Consider the following 12477-nt stretch of genomic DNA (forward strand, 5'->3'; position numbering starts at 1 on the left):
ACCGCAGCGCCACCTTGATTGTTAGTTAACTGAATTGGAGTAAATTGAAATAGTAAGAGGATTAGTTAACCTGAATCATGTCACAAACCTTAATGTTGAATATCACTAACACATATATGATTAAAGCTTTTTTTGATCGCGAAAGACCACGATTACTGTGTACCATAAACCGTCAGCGTCTTGTCACCTTCACCTTACTCCTTAATGTGTATCGGGAATCATACGTAAGGGAGACTGCATAAAACTTTTGACAATCCTCTTGAGTCCACCAATATACCTCTTTGCTATCCTCGCTTTCACACGTATATTCTGTTTCTCTCTCCTCATTCACATATCACATTGTTTTTCTCTCTACTCCTTTGTGTATCGGGAATCGTGCCTAAGGGAAAATTAATAAAGCTTTCCACAACCCTCCACGGCCCATCGTTTCACCTTTCCGCTGTCCTCTCACCCACACGCGTATAATGTTTTTTTCTTCTCTCACTCACACATGTTTTCTATTTTTCTCGCTGCTACTGTGTGTATCGCGAATTGTACCTAGGGGAGACTTCGTAAAGCAATTCCTCCTCTACAGCTCACCAGTACTCCCTCTCTCAGTCCTCCTCTCAATCACTCGTGTACTCTGTTTTCCTCTCCTCCCATTCCTACGTGTATATTTTTCTCGCTACTCCTTTGGATATCGGGAATCATAACCAAGAAAGACTACACATAGCTTTCAAGAACTCTATACCTCACCAGCACGCCGTTTCTCTCCCATCCTCTCAATCACTCGTGAATTTTCATTTTTCTCCTGGCTCATTCCTATTCTCTAAGCGCACACCACTTCTCTAGACTTTCCTCCTCATGCTCTCTCCTCCTCCTCCAGATCCTCGTAGATAGAAGGTTCAGATGCCCTTATTGTGAGTCACCTTTCTGCTCGTACTCCGATTTCCTCACTTCTCCAGACTTTCCTTCTCTTGCTCTCTACTTCTCCTGATCACCGTAGATAGAAAGTTCAGTTGCCTTTATTGTGATTCCCCTTTCTGTCACAACTTAAAGCAGGAGGGGAGTATCAAAACACCGCTCCCATCGAAAATGACCCTCTACTGATCACTCATTTTGTTCTTTTTATACGGGAGTAACGCTTAGTGGAGTCTTTTTGTTAACCGTTGTTTGTTTCTCCCCTTGAGTTGCTTCCTTTGCCGTGAAAATATAAAGCAGTCCAATCAGCTCTGTATGTTACGATGATAGTTTGGAAATTGGTTATGTCTGTTTAATCGCTTTGAGAGAAATTACATTCATGACGCATCGGCCGCACTGAGCAGGATATCTGACCTGGATTCATAACTCCCGCTAATATGTAATGTGTGTAATGGAAACACGTATTAGTCGGGGAAATCATTTAGCTTACTGATGGGAAGCTCGCTCGTCACAACTGGTGGAGATGTCAAGTCCTCGAGACGTGGCTTCGGTGAACTGAAGGCTTGGTGATTGTGGAGTTCATGTTAATTTGATGTTAAAAAAATAGCTGTTGGTAATTGTTTTCAGGGAGAGGAATATCATTTTGAGAGATTATATTTTCCTCCTATTCGGTCTTAATATGATTGTGGAGTTCATGTTACTTCGATGTTAAAAAAATAGCTGTTGGTAATTGTTTTCAGGGAGAGGAATATCATTTTGAGAGATTATATTTTCCTTCGATTCGGTCTTAATATTTCTGTCTTCCATAGTACCAATTAAGAACAATGTGTATTTCCCTGCTCCTAATCACCGCCTGCTGGTTAATCCTGTCCGCTGAAGCATTTGGAAGCAATTAGGTTATGACAGCACAAAGTTACGTCACTATTAAAGCAAACCATTGTCATATTAGTATCTGTAGGCCCCTGTGAGACGGGATTTACTAAGGGCCAGTTCCGCAGTTTGACATGATGGTTTAGTAAGCTCCCAAACCAATACTAAAGACTTCGAAAATATTGTATTGTGCTTTGTGTTCATGTATAAGATAAGGTATTAGAGGAGGCTATATCAGACATCTTTTAAGTTCTCGGTGCTGCATGGAAAACCTCATCATTGCGGATTGTGTGGGATTGTATAGCTTGGTTCGGGCGGTAACGAGGAAAGTCTCATGACGCCTCTCCACCCGAAATTGACCTCTATTCTGACCTCACGTTCTTTTGTCGTTTGTTAGAGCAGCGTCTAGCGGGCTTTTTCTGTTGCTGTTTTTGTTTTTTGCCCTTGAGCTGCCTCCCTTGCTGTTAAAAAAGTGTTGGACTGTGGAATTAGGTCTTAAACGAGAGACAGACGATTAACCTGTTAGCCTATTAGTGCCCGAACGGTTGACATTTTCACTGGCCACCTTTCCGCCCACCGAACTTACCCGTGCTATGTAAAAACAACAACAAACTTAACGCTAATAATCTGCGTTTAGTCAGAATCAAAATCTTACACGGAAAAATAAATATCGATGCTTTTTTACTTGCACAAAGAAGGTGATTCCTCGAAAATTAATACCCGTAGCGGCCCACTCGCAGACTCGACCCAATGCGCTTCTGGGAACTTGAAGTCAACTTGTAACGAATCCCAGAAATCTCGACGGATTTGTATTGCTATGTGTGTTGACGAAGGGCGCTCGGGGGCAGGGAGCGAGGGCGGAGGAGAGGCAGTCTGTCAATAGGACTTCTTAGGACGCTTGGGAGGCCGGGACCTTGACGGCTGACGGAGAGAGAGAGAGAGAGAGAGAGAGAGAGAGAGAGAGAGAGAGAGTCACGGAATCTTTTATATTCTAACTCCCAAGAGAGGAAACGAGATGATTGGGCAGTGATAGATAGATAGATAGATAGATAGAGAGAGAGAGAGAGAGAGAGAGAGAGAGAGAGAGAGAGAGAGAGAGAGAGAGAGAGAGAGATTGGGAGTCAAGGAATCTTTTATATTCTAACTCCCAAGAGATGGAACGAAATGAGTGGGCACTGATAGATAGATAGATAGATAGATAGATAGATAGATAGATAGGTAGGTAAAGAGAGAGAGAGATGCGACTCATACATCACGGCAGCCACTATAAATTAAATTCGCCTGCGCCACTACCTAACCGGTCTGTGTCATTCAAGAGGCCGGTCCCTCAGGAGACCCTACCGGCGCTACAGACATTACCTAAAAAACAAGAGAGAGAGAGAGAGAGAGAGAGAGAGAGAGAGAGAGAGAGAGAGAGAGAGAGAGAGAGAGAGAGAGAGAGAGAGAGAGAGAGAGAGAGAGAGTTATAAAAGAAAACAAAGGCGAACAGAGGATGTGAAGTGGCGTAACGCTTTCGTCAGGATAACAACAAGTTTTTACGGGACAGGAAAAACGCAGGTGGAGCATCCTACCTGCGTGCTCTGTCTATTTGCCCGCGTGCCTGCCTCTCTCCACGGGCGGGACGAGGGCAGAAACGAAGGAACTGGAGTGGGGAGGGAAGGGACAGGAAAGAGGAGTGGGGAAAGAGGGAAGAGGAAGGAGGAGTAGGGAGGAAGAGTGGGGAGGGAAGGAACAAGGAACAGAAATGGGGAGGGAAAGAACAGAATCAGGAGAGGGAGAAATGAACAGGGAAGAGGAAGAACAAGCGATACAGTACAGAAGAATGTCACCTGGGCTAAATTGTGTCGGAGGGGAGAGAGATGGCCAGAAATAAAGAGAAGAATAAGCTGAAGGGCGCGTGTGAGGGCAAGATAATCCCGCGTGATGGAAGGCTTCATTTCCTCGTCTTACACCCCCGTCGTTTTTTTTCCCTCTCTCGTTCTCTCGTTGAGCACTACAAGCAGGCAGGTCAAAGGCTAGAGGAAATAAAATGCTTGCTAAATCTTTCCGGCTCCCATGTTCTGTGCTGATTGTTCTTCCTGGGTGAGGTGTGGAGCGTTTTATTCTTCATCTTGGGAGTGGAGAGATGTGGCCCCGTTGCAAGTGGGAGGCTCTCCTATGCTTTGCTCTGTCTGACCCTCGCGTATGTACGAATGCCGCTGGAGAACAATGATAAACGTGGGAATCGGTAAGGAAAGCGTTCGTTCAAAACCAAATGGAAACAACAAAGCCCGCTAAGCACTTTTTTTTTAAGCAGAGGAAGCAGTTCAAGGGCAAATGAGAGAAGTAATCGACATATTTATGTGCCTTTCACAATTCCCAAACGATTCTGGGTACTGACTCAAATTAACATCATGTAAACACTTCTATTTAAGGGGAATTTTGTCATGGCTGCTTAAATCACACTGTTAGGATATAGGTGGTGCGTTTTCCCACTCACAATGGTATTAGATGATCCATACAAAAGCACAATATCTCGAAAAGTATGATAGGTAAAGGGACAGTTTATGAGGCAATCGGGCATATCTCAGCCCCCAAGCACACATATTTGACAAGGCTTTCGTAGGAGTTCTGGGGCGTTTCCAGGGATAGTCTTGTGACCCCGGTGGTAGTATGACCCTCCTTCCGTACCGTGAACCTAAAAAAAACACTCATTAGAACGTGACTAATTCCCTCTTTGACCTTTGGGAATAGTTGATGTGCATGAGAGGAGGAAGCGTCTGTTAGTACCCATCAATGACTTTTCTGCCAAATGTTACCGTTATCCCAATTCCAGTTTCTTGTTGATTTTCTGACGTTCCAAATGCTGCATCTCACGTTTGGCCTTGGCGTACCTATTTTCCGTGACGGTGCCGAGCTTCCTGAGGCCCCTGGAGATGTATCGGTGAATTTAGTGGGGAAGGAACCGATTCGTAGCTCCTTTGACCTCCTTTTCATAGTAGTAGTAGTAGTAGTAGTAGTAGTAGTAGTAGTGGTTGTAGTAGTAAAAATAATGATGATAATTGTAAAAATGATGATGATAATAGTACTGGTAATAATAATAATAATAATAATAATAATAATAATAATAATAATAATAATAATAAGAAGAAGAAGAAGAAGAAGAAGAATGATGATACATTCTTGTCACATTATTATTATTATTAGTATTAGTATTAGTATTGGTTATTACTAGTTTAATTACAATACTAATAATCTAATTGTTGTTAGGTATCTGTTTATTTTTCATCATTAATATCTACTGTATTCAGGATATTAAAGCTACACTGACCGTAGAAATGTTTTTATAATGATCACGTAAATTATTTAACCGCAAATCAGCTTGCTTATTAATTCATTAATTCATGATTAGAGAGCGGACGGACGGGCGCCGCAAAAATCCATAGCCACTCAATACTGCGCGGCACCCTCCCTGCAGCCCCGCGCGCCCCGAGGCTCTTTACAAGCTGTGGCGCGGAGGTTCTCAGTACTGGGAGATTATTGCCTTGCCCATTGAGATTGTTCTTTTCTCGGCGATAAACTTTGCTTCCTCGGGTTCTTTGTGTGGAGACAATGGGCCGATCGCTGATCCGCTTTAGGGAGCAGCGCGGAGCCTCGGCTTGCGTTGGAGCTCGCGATCGACGCCGCCTGGTGGAGAGGCTCGGCGGCCTTGTCTGCTGGATCCGTGTGGCAGCAAAACGCGCTCCTGCTGCACGCCAGGGATAAACTCGGCGCTATTTTTGTAATGTTTTATTTTATGTTTTTTGTATGTTGTTTTGGGCATTTTCTTATTTTCAATTTCCTAGTATTTCCTATAAAAATAGCTTCTGATGAGGCAAGAATGTTTACTTACTTATAAATACTTGTTGGTGATTTTTTATGTGTCCAGTGCAGCCCAGTATAGGTAAGCGTTAACACAGCTTCCCCAAGGCGGATAATAGAGGCTTGCATATGCGTGTCTGCACAAACGAAAGGAACCATCATCCCATCCCTGATTTGGGTCTAAGACTCCTTGCCAGAGTCCTTTGTGTCTTTGTCTCTCTCCTGTTTCTCCTCTGTGCCGGCCTTTCCCTGCTCTCGATGTATTGTGGTGGGAAGTGGATGTAAGTGGCCGCTCGCCCGTATTACCGTTTTTGTTGCGGGAATGGATGGGTATGGCCGTCAGTATCCCCATTTGAGGCCAGCGTGATGCAGAACGAGTACAAAGGACCGTCCGTATTGCCGTATGAGGCCTGTCTATGCTTAGGCTTGAGGCATTGTGGGAGGGATTGGGTATATAAGACCGTTCTCTATTACCGTGTGGGGCCAGGCTGGTGTTAGGTCGTCTTCTTTAAAGGTCGTAGCGGAGTGTGTGAAAGTGTTATGCTAAGGTCCATTATATAGTTGTAGAGAGCAGGCCGCAGGTCGCCCGTGTTATCCTTTGAGGCCCGTCTCGTGTTAGGTGATCCACTCAACTACTGAACAGGGTCGTAACTGAGTGTGTAAAAGTATCATGCTAAGGTTTGTTGAGTCGTGGTGGTGTCTTGGTTGGTTGTGTTGTCGTGGAGTGTAAATGACCGTCAGTATTACCGTGTGGGGTCAGTTTGGTGTTAAGTGATCCACTCAACTACTAACAGGGTCGTAAATGAGTGTGTTAAACTGTCATTCCCGTTCACAGTGACCTCAACCGCGGATTTAGTGGCGTGTTTTATCCATTTTCATATTATATAAATCAAGGCTTTCGTTTTATTGTCGCTATTAATATTTGCTACGATACATTTCCGTTAGTGTTCATAATTGCCGGGTGTTTAAGCTCCAATTTGCAAAGCTTGGTTGTTATTCATACTTTAATTAATTTATCCGTATTTGATATTCGTGCCGGGATAAAATGCACACAGCACGCTTCATACGGCTGCCTGGTGCCGGGAAAACATAAAAGGGCAGAATATGTTTTAGAATTATGGCGAAATTCTTTTCCTCAATGCAAAAAAAGCTCAACTGATCAATTTTTGTCGGTAGCGCAAAAAAAAAAAAAAAAAACGGAAACTTTTTTTTTCTTTTCTTAGTTTGAGGACATTCCAATAATGTAAAAAATGCCACAAGGTTCATGCTTTAACAGATATATATATAAATGAAATCTAAATATATTTCCTGTAGTAATATTAGTGTTACATAAGCTACAAAAATAACAAATTCTATCGGCGTAATTATGTATACGTTTGTGTATTTACTGGTGCTCCAAAAACAAACGCGGAGGAGATCAAACAACTCACAAGTTATTGGTATTGCCTTAGTATGAGTTTGCATGCTGAGGAAGACAGTCGAGGCATATTTGAGGGCTGCCGTAATAGTCAGATTCTGCGAGCTCCGTTGTTTATCATATCAAACCCTTAACAGACTTTGAGTGATGTTACTGTGGATGCTGCTTGAGTCTAGGACAACCATAGGGAGAGACAACATGCAACACTCTATTACAAACATGAACTAAGTAGTCATACGTGAGTTCTTTAAGAGGTAAGTAGTTATCCGCAAGCTGGCACTTCAAGCGGGGAGGGAAAGGAAGGGACAGCTGAGTGAGGCAGCGTCCAGGCACACAGCGGAAAGGCAGGTCTGTGGGAGTGTGAGGGGGACCGTAGACAGGGTTAGGCGAGGTAATGATAGAGTGTCAACAGCCAATCAAAGTTCGCCTGACTGTTAATTACACTTGGGAGAGGTACGCGGAGGCTGCGATGAACCATTGATGTTTGTTGTGAATAGTCAGAGCATGAACGACCCTCTCTGTGTGCAAGGAGATGGAAAGGTAAAGGCAAAGTTTGGGGGTCATACGGTGCAGCTGCGCGTGGCCTCGGTGCTCATCTCCGTCGCGTTGGCCTTTGAGCGTGTGTTGGGAAGACCCAGTGTGAGATGTGGTTATGGAAAAATGCTGTTGCCATTTTATTTAGTGTTTGGATTCATTCCTTAACAAAGACAATAGAAAATAACAAAAACAAACAAACATATGCCGTCCTTAATTAACAAAAACAATAAAAGATAACAAAAAAATTCCTTGTTCGACGAAAGCATTAAAATTAACAAGAATACTCATAAAAAACAACAACAAAAAACAATAAAAATAACCAAAAAATATTCATTTCCTAACAAAAATAATGAAAAATAACAAAAAAATATTCCTTCTTTGACAAAACCAATGAAAAAAAAATTCCTTCTTTAATAAACAATGAAAAAATAACAAAAATACAAAAAAATATTCCTCCTTTGACAAAACCAATGAAAAATAACAAAAAAATATTCCTCCTTCAACAAAAACAATGAAAAATAACAGACAGTAAGCACAAACCCACATATCGGCCGTGCAAGCAGAAGGGAAAAGAATTGCAAAAGTTGTGTACCGCGTTGACTGGCGAGGCTTACAACGCTTCCTCACTGCTCGCGGCTTCCCTCCCAGCCAGACTGCTCGAGCATGTCTGCGTGTTGCCTCAGACCCTGACGTTGTTAACCCCTTCACGTCTCCCCGAGGCTTGTCTCCCCCGCACACTGACAGCGGGTTACTGTCAGGCTGGAGCTGTTATGCTGTCGGCGGTCTTGCATTCACTGGTAAAAAGTTTGGAGGGAAAAGTTGAATATATAGTTTTTAGAATATGTGTTTTTAAAGTACCCCATAATCGATAGGACTTGTAATTTACTAAATGAAAACGGATTGGTGGTAATGTGGGTGACTGAAGAGAATATTTGAGGTTTGGTTGACTATGGATTTGTTCGATGGATTTCCCCCTTCCCCTCACACCCACAGCCCCCCCACTCACCCCTACACACCCACACACCCACACATTCCACTGGCCATCGGTAGAGCGCTAGGCGAGTGGAATGGACGGAGGGCAAGGCAAATGTTGTCTCTACCGTGACAAGTTTGTGCGCTCAGAGACACTCGTAGACGGACGATCCACCACGGCATTGTTGGTCGTAGCGCCGCCTCGTCTTCGGCACCAATACATTTACGGCATTACTGAACTACCGTGATGGGAAAGCGAACTCATATACATACAAAAAAAAAAAAAAAGGTCGTGATGAGGAAGGACACACACACACACACACACACACACACACACACACACACGCAAAGAGAGAGAGAAACAACAACAACAACAACAAAAAACAGCCCCGTGGAGTGAGAAATAACTATGATATCTGTGCTTTGGTTAGTCTGTCACTGAAGTAAAGAATAGTTAAGGGTGTGCGTGTTTGAGATAGTATTCCCTAAAACATGTCTCTCGTTTTCTTTAAGCTCGTGTTTCTCGTTACCATAGAAACGGCAGCCCACGTGACTTCCAATAGCAACAGTGTTCTTCCTGTAACTATTTGTAATATATCAAAATCACACGAAGGATATATGAAAAAAAAACTTAATTATAATAGTCTTGTAAAATATCAAACCCTAAGATCACGAGGGCGGGGTCGGGATGAAAAGAAGGCTTGTGATCGGTCGGGGACTGGCGTGAACTGTGACGTCATCGCGGCAGCTCACACGAAGCCCCGGAGCGTGGACACTGGACACAGCGGCGAGGAGGGACGGGAGGGAGGACATGTCAGCCGTCAGTGATCTATTTTACCCATTGTTTTTGTTAAGTGTCGTTTGACGTGCGCGATCCTCGACCTCATTATCGTGTTTGCCAAGGCTTCGGCGTGGCCAGGAGGTGATCAGGTGACAGATAAGCCCAAGGATGGCGTAGATACAGGTGGATAAAGTGCAAGGTGGCGGGGGTAAGGTTAAGTTAAGCGGAGGTGGGTGGCGGCGCGCGGCGGGCATAGTAGTGTTTACCTATCCATACCTAAGACCTATCTACCTATCCATGTGTTTGTTGTTAGCTTGATATCCTTTGTGAAGCTGTAGTTATCTTATTTTTTTTTGTGTATGTATGATTTATTTAACAGACTAGCCTAGGAGATGCATTTTTTTTAATATCAGCCATCTAGGGAGTCATTACTTGGTCATACCAATTCAATTTAACTTAATTTATCATTTCCTTCCTTTCTCGTTTTCTTACAATTCCACTAATTCGCTTATTCTGTATTATTAAGCTAAATTCTAAAACCATTTCCCTGACTTTGCTTCCTTTCTCGTTTTCTTACAATTCCACTAATTCGCTTATTCTGTATTATTAAGCTAAATTCTAAAACCATTTCCCTGACTTTGCTTCCTTTCTCGTTTTCTTACAATTCCACTAATTCGCTTATTCTGTATCATTAAGCTAAATTCTAAAACCATTTCCCTGACTTTGCTTCCTTTCTCGTTTTCTTACAATTCCACTAATTCGCTTATTCTGTATTATTAACCTAAATTCTAAAACCATTTCCCTGCCTGCAAGATTGTGCTCTATTGACGTTAAATTTCCTCATCACTTATTTGTGTGATGTGTTTCGAGAGCAATTCAATTTTCAATATCGTGGGAGAAGTGCAGACGCTGTAGTAACTTCGTCCAAATAAATACATAATAACTGAATATTCTGGTGATGCACGGCAGACAGTCCCTTTGGGTTTTACCAGAATTGCGGGCACGCTGTTGCACTTACCATAACTTAAGGTCGTAGCAAACATTCTGCTTGCTACATACGTGGTAGCAAAATGTTTTGATGAAGGATACAACTTTACGAATCCTTTCAAACAGACAGTCGTGCTTTCAGTATGAATAAGGCAGTGAGCAATCTCTGTATTTGTATATAGCGACTGATGGCAACGTGCTCTCTTAGGCCAAAACAATGTCACCAATGCAATGACTTCAATATATAGTTTGTGACTGATTACTTTAGAAAACAAACGAATAATGACAGTCATCGTTACTCACAGTAAAAGAAAAATATATCTTTCTGCAGTGTCATCGTTGTCATCGTTGAAGAAAGTAAGCGTTTCACTGAAGAGTTATAATGAAGAAGTGCGTTAGGACTTCGCATTTTTAGTAGAAGTATGCACTAAAACGTTCTTTGATCTAGGGACAATTCATTACGTTTAGAGATAAGAAACAGTCGAGTGGTGGCGAGGAGCGGGTGAGAACGCGCGACAGGAGGCATCAAGGCGACTCGGGTCGACGTCGCGTCCTTTGTTGTGCTCGCGCGCTTTGAGACGCCAACCCGAAGCTGACTTTGATCCGTGAGCCAGTGAGCGTCGAGGGCCAAGTAGGAGGTAAACTCGGCCCTCCTCCTATTCCTCTTCCTTCTCCTTCTCTTCCTTTGCCTCTTCCTCTTCCTTCTACATCTCTTTCTTCTCCTACCTCTTCCTTCTCTTCCTTCTACATCTCTTTCTTCTCCTACCTCCTCCTTCTCTTCCTTCTACATCTGTTCTTCCTTCACTTCTTCCTACTTCTGTTTTTCCCACACCTCTTCCTCCAACACCTCCTCCTCTCCTTCCTTTTCCTTGCTTCTCCTCCTCTTCCATTTCCTACTTCTTGCTTCTCCTCCTCTTCCTCCTTCTTCATCTCTTCGTCCTTCACCTCCTCCTCCTCCTCCTCTTCTTCCTCACGTGTCCTTTGCGAGCCGTGTGTCAGAAGGGCAATGCGTCGCTGGATTTCCCTTTGTAGTGAGGTAGCCTGACGCAGCTGGCATGTGGCGGCGGGCTTAATGCGACCAGGTGAAGTGCGACTGTCAGCGTGGTAGGCTATTGTCCACTGGGTGACTGTACGCGCTCGGCCTCCTTTGATAAACACATTTATGCTCTCTGGTTGTAGGAGCGAACTGTGCGTGTATGAGGTCAGGTGCTGGGGTGAGGGTGGGTTCGTGTGTGTGTGTGTGTGTGTGTGTGTGCTTGCTAAATTCTGTGTGTATATGTATGTATTTCTGCTTGTGTACTTATATATATTTCTGGTTATAGTGATGACAAAAAAAGAACATATTGGTGGTAGTAGTAGTAGTAGTAGTAGTAGTAGTAGCAACAATAGCAATATAGTATGAGGTTTTTGGTATCAGAGGCTGGCCATTGTAGAGCTTAAGCAAATCCTCGTAAGTACTCGTTGGATGATCCTTTAAAAGTTTAGATCTTCAAGCTTTTCTGGAGCGCAAAATTACTTGCAATTGAACATAAGTTTGTTGGGGCTGAGCTCAAGCGTCACTTCAGGTCAAGGAGAATCTCGAGACGTAACCTTACTGTTTCTTCTTGGGGAAATTGAAGGACCTTGGATGTACCCGTGAGTTTACTAGAGTGAGTCTCAGATTAGTTCAATGTGCTCGGCAAACTTTAAAAGAGGCTGCAGTTTGTCGTCGCTATCTGGAAAATGAAAGTGAACTGTCAGGATTGCAACCCCTTCTTCAGTATTACATCGCTCAGTCAGTTAGGGATAGTGCTTGCAGTAGTGAGTTAACAGGTGGGCTATGACTTTTGCTCTAAACTCATCAAAGTCAACACGAAAAACAATGTCCTCTGGGGGTACAATTGTATCTATTACACTCACGAGGTTGTAGAAGGGACACATCGACGGTACGAAGGGAACAAAGCGAAGGTTGTTGGTGTTGTCTTTTGTTCTAAACTTATCAATATCAAGCAAGAAATAAAACAATCTCATCTGGAAGTACAAGTATATCTATTGCCTCAGGGTCACTCACGAGGTTGTAGAAGGGACACATCGACGGTACGAAGGGAACAAAGCGAAGGTTGTTGGTGTTGTCTTTTGTTCTAAACTTATCAATATCAAGCAAGAAATAAAACAATCTCATCTGGAAGTACAA

The sequence above is a fragment of the Eriocheir sinensis genome, chromosome 70 (assembly GCF_024679095.1).
Source record: "Eriocheir sinensis breed Jianghai 21 chromosome 70, ASM2467909v1, whole genome shotgun sequence".
Taxonomy (NCBI): Eukaryota; Metazoa; Arthropoda; class Malacostraca; order Decapoda; family Varunidae; genus Eriocheir; species Eriocheir sinensis.